Below are 10262 nucleotides of genomic sequence, written 5' to 3' on the forward strand. Positions count from 1 at the left end.
ATATGTTCACTTCACCTCCCTGCTTAAGTTTGAAATCCAGGCCTAACCTTTCAGTAAGGTTAAAAGGTTACCTGATTGACTGTTCAAATTGTATTATACATGAGAGTGTTCATTGTGTGCATATGGGTCTTTATCAAAAGAATGCTAAGCAGTTCTCCCGAGGCTTCTAAAGGGGTGCTCTCTAATCTCTCTCGTTGAAATCAATCTAAAAATATTTAGCATGTGGAAATGGTGTAGTAGTCACATGCATCTTTATTAGACTATGCCAATATTAAGGAGATTTACCAAAATAACAGTGCTTGTTGCACATATTTCCTACATTGTTATTATTAAATTATTCCTAAAATTGAAAAATTAATAAATTCTATAAGACATACTCTTGAGTGAGTGAGGAATTCCACTGTCAACACAGTTTTGTCACTAAAGAGATGTGCTCACATCTTTATAAAGTCACTCAAGTCACCATTTCACTTCAAGGAGCTTTATGTACATTTCAAACTCATGGTTGTGCCACATTTTCTGTGTGTTTCCATCAATATTTCATTTTGCTATCACCTAGTTATGCCTCTTGCTACAAACAACAAAGTGGCAGGGCCGTCGTTGGATGCTTTAACAGAGCTGGAATTGGGCAAGCACATTACACTGTGATCTTCATTCAAACAGTAAAAACGTGCTCTATGGGACAAAAGACACATTTATAAGCATAAATGTGATTTTATAAATTGCTCAGACTTTTAAAAGCAAAAGCACATTCATCATATGTAATTTCTCAGGCTGTACCATGTTTTATCTGGCTCACAGTCCTGTTTAGGTATAAGCAGCATGCATACCCATGAAGAATGGAAAGGAGACCATGAATGGAGATCTACAAAAGCTGCCTGTCTATCCAGGTCGGATGCAGCCTATAATGCACTCAATCATTTATCTCTACAATACAGTTTTGCAGATCTACTACAAACACACAGTTCTATCCTGAGCTAAATCCTTAGACTCTTAAGAGAAAGCATGTCTTCAAATTTCCCAACCACAAAAATTATAAGGACAATGTAAGGTGACTGATAACGGGCTTTACTTTCTTATAGTTAATTCTCTTCTGAGATAAGGCCAATGCCTTTGTCCAAAGTCATTGACATCCATCAATACTACAGCCTGATTCTGATCATCAGAAAAACTAGAAGAGACACACTGAAGAAAGAACAGCGGTCTAACAATCAGAAGTAAGACTTGTTACCCCATACCATGAAAGCAAATAAGGAGCTAGGTACCCTGAATTCTAGGCAACAGCAGAGAGCCTGCATCAGGAGTTAGGCAAGTCAAGACTGATGTTTGCTGACCCCCAGGACAACCATCACAAGTGTGTAGACACCAACAGTACAGTTACTAACTTTCTTTTTCTTCACAGGCAAACGAGAAATGAAAAAAATTCAAAGCATAAATTCTTTAACCCTAAGATATTGAAAAACAGCTTCAAACTTGGATAGGACAAGAACATGCTCCATCTTAGCCCCCCAAAAAACACACAAAAGGAAGGGAAGTGTTTATGTTCCCTTACCAAGCCAAACTTGTCCAGGACAAACAGGATACTCTCAATACATATCTTTTCTATCGACATGTCTTTTCAGTTTGTTGCCTAAATACACTGTTAAAAAATTGCATTTTCATAAAACCACCACTTTTTGTTTGTAGAAAGCAATCCGTTTCTTGAAATTTTGACATTGTTTAGAAAGAGATTTTAAAGCCATAGTGAGGCTGAGGCAGGAGGATTGTGAGTCTGAGACTAGTCTGAGCTACATAGATAGTTCAACACTAGCCTAAGCAATATGGGAATTCCCTGCCTCAAAGATAGACATGTAATCCATAAAAATATTTCAAACTAAAATATTAAGAATTACTAAAATTAAAATTGAAAATGCACACGACACTGTAGATGAGACCCCATCCCTTCTTATACTGTGCTCACAAGATCAGCAATGTGGAAGCTTTATGCTGCAAATGACTAGCCTCTCCTCCACATATGAATCCCTTTTGGTTCATCTGTTTTACCAGCACCCAGAGAGGCAGTACCACCCTCCACAGAGACACTGTACAGCACGAACTAATCCTCACTTACACTGTGAATTTAATAGATAGCATGACTTTCAACTGCTGTCTGTAAGTTAAATCTCTTTGTTTTTAGTTAATTTGCTTCAATCCTTTACTAATCCATGAATAAAGTCTCATTAATCATCTCTTTTCTTCTATTTATTTATTATTATTCTATACTTCTGTGAGTCTAAGAAACAATTCATGGGTGATATTTACACAATACTACAGAAGGACTTTAACCCAGTAATACCAAAAGTAATTCTGCTGTTAACGTATAAGCACCATTACAGTACGTTCATACACTTTGTCAGATGCAGGTTTTACTTCTTTGCCTTATAACACTAAGGATCTGGACAGATGGCTCAGAATAGTTGCTGCTCTTCAGAGAACCCATGATCAATTCCCAGCGCACATAGGCCAGCTCACATACCATCTATAACTCCAGTTCCAGGGGATCTGCTGCCCTCTTCTGGCTTCTGTGGGCACTGTGTGTGTATAGTGCACAGACATACATTCAGGCAAACATAAAATAAAGAGTTAGATGTCTAATCTGGGCATGGTGATATACATCTTTAATCCCAGCACTAGGTAACCAGAGGCAGGTAGAATTTTTTGAGTTCATGGCCTTCCTGGTCTACATAGTGAGTTCCAGGTCAGGACTACATAGAGCAACCTTGTCTCCAAAAACAAAATTTCAAGTCCAATTATTTTTAACAGGTACTAAAGCAGACAGGGGGCTATTTGAGATGAGAAAGGGTGTCAATGAGAGTAGCAAGGGACAATGAGCATAATCAATGTCTGTTGTCTACATTATGAAAATGTCATAGCCGAAGCTGTTGTTTTATGCAGCTAATACACAGTGATAAAAAAAATAATAAAATGAAAACAAATTCTCATGTCGCACACATTGTCTGACAAGCACTGGTCTGTGTGACTGAGAAATGTATTGCCATTCATGCAGAAGCTGCCTTTACAAAGACAGTGCCGAAGCTACCATTACCCCCTGAGAAAGGTAACTGACAACAGCCAGAGTCTATCTTCAGTTGCTTTCTTGAATCATGAACAGAACAGAAAGCGAATTAGCATTGACAGCAGTGGCTTTCATTTAGATTAGAATTACCTCCTCTGGTACTTTTACATATTCATCGCATTGTAGCAATTGATGGCTTTTAAATTTCTCCAGAAATCAATCCAGATTATGAAACTTGAATACTTAGTTGTCACCAATTCAATATCACTAGTGGGAATAAGGTGTCATTTTCATTACATTTCTATCTTACATTGATTTTTATCCCATGGTGAGGCTCAGACTTGAAGTGGTTCCAATCTCCTAAGAAGATTTCCTCAAAGAGCCTTTTACCCCCGTCAGTTTCCCATACTCCACACAAGGGCAATGCATGGGGAACCAAAATACAAAGAGTATTACCTAAAACTGGCACAGCAGCTAATTGAAAACACTTGAGTAGACTCCAGATGTACTGTATAGCCCTGAAGCCAGGATTACACTCACACTCACTGCACAACTGAAGTGAGCTTTTTCAGCCTTGTACCCATCAGAATCTACCTACTCCAAATGCCAACATGCTGAAGGTGCCAGAGCAGATGTCAGGAAAGATTCTAGCTCAACCGGGTTCTAAGTTCTTGTGTATTGTGCTTTACACAAAGAGATCTAAGCACAAGAAGGACAAAGGAGGGTTGAGAAGATAGGACTGTGGCAGGACACTGGCCCGCCATGTGCAACCCTGATTCGGTGCCATAAAGGAACAGAGAGAACGGTCTTTCTAGAGACCTTAAAAGTCCCGTCTTCTACTGCCTAAAAAAGTCAGGCTGCAAACACATCGGCCCACTCTCAAGTGGAACAGTCTTTGTCGAGACCTATTGCCTTCAGCTGGGATGTTTGAACGCCAAAGAGAAATCTCCATTTAATAAGCATGAAACGACTTAAAGATACAGCATGATCCTCTACTTGAGAAACTGGATGTTTTGACTAGTGATAAACAACAACAAAAGCACTTAGTAAGTACCCCAAACCTGAATGGTATTCACTCCTGAAGAGGTAGGAAATTCTGCCTGCTGATAGAGAACCATTGCCAGTGTGGCGGCTCTGTCACATATGCTTCAAGAGGTGGCAGAGAGGAGGGAGGCTCTGTCTATTCTCAGTGTTCTGACCTATGAACATTTGAATGATTAGTAGCCTAGCATTCCTTGTAAAAAGCCAATCTGAGACATCCTACAAGTCCCAGTGGCTTGCAGGACAGGAGCAAGCCATGCACTAGAAGAACCTAGTGCGGGCCCTTGGCGGAAGTGAGCCCTAGATAGACAACTCTCAAATGGGACCACTCCAGTAGTCCAGAGAAGGAGCAAGCCCAAGATGATCAGCACCATGAGGCCTGGACAAAGAGCTAGCCTGAGATGACCACCAGTCAGGCACCATGGAGACCCATGCCCAAGATACCCCTACCATGCTCCTTAATGTACCAGATGGGACACAGCACTCCTGAGACCACTCCTGAAATAATCCCAGATGCTCAGAGGCCTCAGGCACCTCTAAAAGGTACACGTAAGTAATGTAGCAATGAAAAAGAAAAAGATAGCAATGTAGGGAAAAATGAAGAGAGGCAAAACTGAATACTCTAGGGTAATGATGAATAGCCTGGTGTGAGTGGCCAGTGATGGCACCTGGGATCATGGTAGGGTTTTAGCCTGTACTGACATAGGGGTACATGTCTGGGTTGGTGGTCCAGCATCAAGGATCTGTTACTACCAAAGACCAGGCAGACATTCCTAGTCTGGGCTGTTGCCAAGGGACATGCTGCTATCTGAGATCTGTGCAGAACTGGACTCACCCCTCACCTGAGCATTGTGGGAGAGTTGGCTCTGGGGGCATGAAAGCCAGAGAGTTGATTCTGCCCCTAGCCAGATGTTGTACTAGGAATGAGTGGTTCCACACATTGTGAGAATTGCAAGTGAGACAGCCCCAAGGGCATGAGCATGGGAGAGTTGACCCTGTAACTTGTCTGCTTGCAGTGGCATGGGCAAGGGAGAAATGGCCTCCCCTCCTGGCTTGCCACCTATGGCAGGCAAGAGAGCTGTCCCCTAGGTCAACAGATCAGGAAATCTGGCCCTGCTCCTCATCTGCTGCAGCATTCGGGAGAGCAGGTCTTGTACCTCACCTGGGCAACACAGTGGAGCTGTCCCTGGGTATAGGAGTTGCAGGTGATCAAGCCCCCAAGGTGCTCAAGTGTGGGAGAGCTGGCCATTCCTCCTGTCTACTTGTGAAGTGGCATTGGTGAGGGAGAGATCCCTTCCCCCTCCATCTTGCCCTCCCCACAGGTGGCAGGTGGGAAAGTGGACCCTAACTGGGTCATAAGAGCAGGAGAGCAGGCCCTGCATCTCATGTGGGCAACACAGTAGAACTGGAACTGGATGTGGCGGTTGAGAGTGAGCTGTCCCCAAGGGGTAAGTGTAGGAGAACGTGCCTGCCTCTTATCTGCTGAGCTATGGCACAAAGGAGGGAAAGATACCCTCCTCTTCTCCCTTGACCCTCACCACCTATGGTAGATAAGAGAGCTGGACCTGGAGTCATGAGAATAGGAGAACTGGCCATAGCCGAGAATACTTGGGAAGATTAGAACCTGTACCTCACCTGGGCAGCAGGGTAGAACTGGCCCTGGTAGTAGGAGTTTCTGGTGAGTCAGCCCCAATGGCATGAAGGCAAGAGAACCAGCAGGCTGTCTGGTTCAGATACCTCTCAGACCTGATTCAGGGCTTTGAATCCCACCTCCCACCCCCACACCCACCCCCAACCCCACCCCTACCCCCACCCCCACCCCCACAACACACACCACACACACACAGCAGTATCTACCTCATCAATGAACTGCTGGAGAACATGAAGGGGCTGATCCTACTGATCCAAAACTCCAGGATCGCCATGACACAAGGCAACAACAGGGTATCTGAGAGGAGTCCCAGTGAGGTTCCAGTATTGATAGAGTAGAAGAAGCCAGAGACCTCGAATCAGACCAAGTCATTGCAATAAACATTAGCAAGCAAAGATGTGTGGACAAAAGGGTAGACTGTAGGACCCAATGAAACATGCTACAGTGTCCACAACAATTGTTTGTTCTCTGTTGAGCAGGGGAGGTTTCAAGGGAAGAAGGTGGATGAGCAGGATTAGGAAGCATGGTGTGAAATCTACAAAGAACCAATAAATTTTTTTTAAAAATGAAAATTCTGGTAACATGCACAAATCTTTAGGAACCAGACCAATTGAAAGTCACAGAATACAACTACTCCATGGTTTCTTTAGTTATTATTTGTATTGGTAGTTAGACTTGTAGAAGTAGAATATAGAATGGCTATTGCTAAATGCTGTTGATGGAAAAATGGAACACTGGATAATGGGCACAGAAGTTTAGTTTTACAAGATGGAAACATTTCAGAAAGTAGGAAGCAGTGTGGTGAATGCACTTAAGACTCCTGAACTGAAAGTGTAGGTAAGAGTAAAGGGTATATATTTATATTATGACATATTTTTAGTAGAAAAAGAGTTTGAAAACTTTCATTCAATTGGCTCCATACTAAGGGAAGTAAAACTAAAATATTTTAATCAAAGCCCAAGTCAACAAATATATGGAATCAATGGAACAGCTTAGATTTTCACAAAAACACAAAGAATTCTTAAAAAGAAAAAAAAAAGACATCCAAACCAATATATATGCTTTAAGGTTATGGTTCTCCATGTTTATAAGTTGAGGGTGGTTGAGAATTAGAAGGGAAAATAATCCTCTGATACTTGAGGCATTGTGATTTGTCACTTTACCTACAAGATAGTTTTAACAGTCATGTATATTTTTGTCAGATTTTGTGCTTAGATTGTTTTTTTTCTTTTGCATTTTCAGAAGTGCCTGAAGCTTATTGCTTTATACCTTTATTCTTCTAAAGAAAAAATTGATTTGTTTGATCATAAATACTTAGTAGTGAACAGAAAAAATTCATATTCCTGCTGACAATTCTATGTGGCTTATACATTTATGAGATATTAAACTTTAGAAGGAATAACTAGTAATGGAAAGTCTGAAATAATTTAATTCTAAGCAATAGCACCACTCAAATACTTTAAGAACAGTTATTTGTGCTGTGTTGACATAAGATCATAGAGGTAGATAGATAGATAGATAGATAGATAGATAGATAGATAGATAGATAGATAGATAGATAGATGATAGATAGATAGATAGATAGATAGATAGATAGATAGATAGATAGATAGATAGATAGACAAACTAAGAGCCATAAATCAGAATAAAGAGCATGCTTGAGGCTCTGGATTTGATCTCTATTACAGCAAAAAGTAAATAAAGTAGAAGTTGAAAATGACACTGCTGTTTAAAATTATTATGGCATAGACACTGTGAGCATGTTTAAAGAAGCATTGGCACTCTGCATTATTGGACAGAAATCTACCCACAGACAAGATGCCTAACACATCTGTGGGGGATTGTTACAACAGGAGACTAAAGTGAGAAGACCACCTTAACTGTAGAGGGCACCATCCAAGGGGTTAGAATCCCAGACTGAATTAAAAGTGGATGTGAGCGGAGTACTAGCATTCATTGTGCTCAGCTTCTGACTGTAGATGCCATGTGACAAGTGGCCTGAACACCCGTTAGCCATGACCTACTGTCCATGAGAGATGATACCGTTGAACTGTGAGCCAAAAGGAACACTTCCTTTCTCGTGTTGCTTTGTCTAGGGTACTTTATCTCAACAACAGGAAGAATAACTGATACAGGTAGAATCAACTGAATGACTCTACTTTGGAAATTCCCTGCATTTCTATGAAAGAAAGATAATATTCCTATAATATATCAAGAATTGACCCTGAATAGATTGTTCTATAATTTCATCATCACAAATGTTTGGGGTTGGGGGGGGGGTGTTTGTTTGTTTGTTTGTTTAGCCTTTTTCAGTAGCAAAACCTTCCCAAGTGCCAACTCTCAATGTCTCCTCTGAGCTGAATAGTTTGTCCTGGTCACAGAATCCACAGAAGTGTATCTCAAGACCTCTTGCTCCTCTATATGTGTTCAGCCAAGCACAGGCTTCCTCAGGAGGATCCAGCTTTAGTCTGCAGACTTGAGACATCAGATCTACCAGCTGCAAACCGAAAATCATCTTTAAGCCTGACTTGTGTCAGAAAAATTAGACAAGTCTTCTTAACCAATCTAAGTCCTGGAATCCACCCCCTTATCTGTGTTCTCCACCTTTCCTGACGATTCTTTCCCACTGTCACTGACTCCATGACAACTCTAGATTTAGGTCCCATCTAATATCTAGGACCACAGGTCTCCAGAAATCAACTTGACTCTTCTCTATCAATCACATGTAAACCCACATATTGATCCCCATTAGTCTTATGACTGTGGTGCACCTTCCTGTTTTCCCAACCTCAATTCAAACTCCCACTACTTTTGCAACGTCCCTATCAGGAACCTGAACTGTCTTTCTCCCAAGTCCATCCCACCCGTGATTCCCTGTACTGCCCAGGCTTTCCCATCCATTCCATAGAGCCAAAAACCCTTTCTTGAACTCCTGGAATAAATAAATATTTATGCTCAGATTAGTAATACTGACCCCCAAAGTTGTAACAGCAACACCAGATTTATGCTTTTTCTTTGTTACTCAAATGAGTTTTACAGTCAAGTGGTGTAAAACGCATAGTTATATCCATGCATAGTTAATGTAAAAGTTATATCCAAGTGCAGTTTCCAGACTATTTCTCCCTTTTCCTGGAAAACTTTTTTAGTGAAATGACTACACATCATTCTGCCCCTTAAAGCATGCCTCCTGAATCTGTGAGCTCATCAAGAATACAACCAATAGAAATGTCTATTGACATAGAAGACAGTTCAGGCCATGATAGAAGACAACTGGAAAGTAAATGAAGTTTTTGTAAAATAGCTCTGTCATGGAACTGAAGTAAGAAAAAAAAAAAAAAGATTGGAAGGAAGGGAAAGGAAGAGGAGGAAGAGGAAAGAGGAGGAAGAGGTCAAGATACTCCCTCTTAACATGTTATTAACTTCTGCTATTTATTTATTTGTTTTGCTTTGAATAGGGAAAGCTAGTATATGTCTACCATATTGCAGATACCAGTGTTGTACTTAAGGAAACTAGACAGGGTGCCTGCCTTCATTGAGACAATTTGACTAACTATTATTATTGTTGTTGTTGTTGTTGTTGTTAGGAGGAGGAGGAGGAGCAGCTGTGAAATCTCTTTATGCTCTTAACTCCTGTATAGTAATTTCTTTGTTTTTTTAATATTCTGTCTTTCATCATATCATCATCCATACATAAGCCTTTTGTAATCTTTAATAGGCTTTTCTATAATAATTCCCCATTGTGTAACATCTTAACACATCTGTGGTCTTCCTTTAACTTTCATATGTGCATACTAAGTCAAAGTCATCCGGATGCAGGATGCTATTGCTCTGTCCACAGCCTAATATAAAATGATGGAGTAAGGCTTCAATGAGTTTGTAAGGTTAGGTTTCACTAGACACAAATAGTTTGCCTTCAAACCAAACCAACCCAGTGAAAGGCTTTCTGGGAAAAGAAAGCAAAATAACTCTTGCTTGAGGGTGCATTCTTGAGATAATTTGAGTTAATTGTTTCAAACCATGTAAACTTCCTTTAAGTCTGCTTATTTCTCTCTCCTTACCTTTTCCCAAGTTTAGTCAGTAGGAGTCAAAAACACTCAATGGTCTAAGGAAGCTACGATTGATGAAAATGCATAGAATATATTTTCCAATTAAGTATAAAAGGGTGTTCAATTAATTGCTCTAAGAAGTTTTCAGGGTACAATTATTCCTCTAATGTGAACTATTTTATAAAAAAGTAAAATGGGATTGGTAAGATGGCTAAGCAAGTAAAGTGTCTGCTACCAAAACTGATGACCTGATTGTAATCCCAGGACCCACATGCTAGAAGAAGAGAACCAGCTCTGTCAATTGTCCACTGGCCCACAAAACACACACACACACACAAACCAAAATAAATAATTCTGGACATATACGGACATCAGCTAGGGTTACAGATGCTTTCTTCTTCTTCTTCTTCTTCTTCTTCTTCTTCTTCTTCTTCTTCTTCTTCTTCTTCTTCTTCTTCTTCTTCTTCTT

General features: G+C 40.5%; 1 non-coding gene across 1 annotated transcript; it reads left to right on the top strand.

Annotated features, from left to right (window-relative positions):
* Positions 1-4154: 4154 nt before the first annotated feature.
* LOC115029307 lies at positions 4155-4288 on the top strand. Its single transcript, XR_003834881.1, has one exon. It is a non-coding gene; the product is annotated as a small nucleolar RNA SNORA17 (small nucleolar RNA).
* Positions 4289-10262: the final 5974 nt, after the last annotated feature.

The sequence above is a fragment of the Mus caroli genome, chromosome 14, assembly GCF_900094665.2.
Source record: "Mus caroli chromosome 14, CAROLI_EIJ_v1.1, whole genome shotgun sequence".
NCBI classification, from domain to species: Eukaryota; Metazoa; Chordata; class Mammalia; order Rodentia; family Muridae; genus Mus; species Mus caroli.